The sequence below is a fragment of the Chiloscyllium plagiosum genome, chromosome 2 (genome assembly GCF_004010195.1).
Source record: "Chiloscyllium plagiosum isolate BGI_BamShark_2017 chromosome 2, ASM401019v2, whole genome shotgun sequence".
NCBI lineage: Eukaryota > Metazoa > Chordata > Chondrichthyes > Orectolobiformes > Hemiscylliidae > Chiloscyllium > Chiloscyllium plagiosum.
In genome coordinates, this window is record NC_057711.1 from 128,482,891 (window position 1) to 128,484,039 (window position 1,149).

At 52.5% G+C, this 1,149-nt stretch overlaps 1 non-coding gene across 1 annotated transcript; it reads left to right on the top strand.

The window, feature by feature from the left end:
* The first annotated feature begins 592 nt into the window (after nucleotides 1-592).
* LOC122539788 lies at nucleotides 593-711 on the top strand. Its single transcript, XR_006309187.1, has one exon. It is a non-coding gene; the product is annotated as a 5S ribosomal RNA (ribosomal RNA).
* Nucleotides 712-1,149: the final 438 nt, after the last annotated feature.

The window sequence follows — 1,149 nt, forward strand, 5'->3', positions numbered from 1 at the left end:
TACCTAAATTGATTCCACTTAGGTGGTAATCTGCCTTCCTGTTCTTGCCACCAAAGTGGATAAGGATCCATTTATCCACGTGAAAGTGCATCTGCCATGCATCTGAGCACTCACCTAACTTGTCCAGGTCACCCTGTAATCTCCTAACATCCTCATCACATTTCACCCTGCCACCCAGCTGATGAAATTTGCGAATGTTATTGCGAATACCATCTTGTATATCCTGAAGATAGATTGTAAAAAGCTGCGGTCCCAGTACTGACCCGTGCGGTACCCCACTGGTCAGTGCCCGGCATTCCGAAATGGAGGGGTGGAGGAGTGTGGAAGGATGAGAGAATGCAGGCTGCGGCCCTATGAAGCAGGGGGAGGGCTTGCAGTTGGCCTGTGTGGGGATGTGGGAGACTACAGGAGCCTGGTGGGCAAGGGCTGGCCAGAAAGGCAGCTGGAGGGACGGAGGGAGGGAAGCACGCACGGAGGAGGAAGAGCAAAGAGAAAAGAGAAAAAAAAGCCAAAGGGGATAAAGAGAAAGAGCAACAAAGAAAATGTGGCTGGCCAGCACGCCTTGAAGTAGGGAGAAAAGGCAAGGGCCAGCGCCTACGGCCATACTAGTCTGAAAACGCCAGATCTCGTCTGATCTCGGAAGCTAAGCAGACTCAGGCCTGGTTAGTACTTGGATGGGAGACCGCCTGGGAATACCAGGTGCAGTAGGCTTTTTCCGCCAGCAGTGGCTGCTCAAGTCACCCCTCTGCACTTGTCTTGTGCCAGGCAATGGAGCGGCAGGTTATTTTTGCTGCTGCTGCTGTGCCTGGCATCAGTCTCCTGCAGGCACGAGACACGGAGGGGAGGAGAGCGGAGCGCTGCCAAAATCAGCAAGAAAGGCGGAAAGAAAGGGATTGGGGCTGCACGCTGTCTGCGGGTGGCAGTCAGGAAAGGCGGACAATAGACAATAGGTGCAGGAGTTGGCCATTCTGCCCTTCCAGCCTGCACCACCATTCAATATGATCATGGCTGATCATCCTTAATCAGTATCCTGTTCCTGCCTTATCTCCATAACCCTTGATTCCACTATCCTTGAGAGCTCTATCCAACTCTTTAGAACATAGAACATAGAACAGTACAGCACAGAACAGGCCCTTCAGCCCACGATGT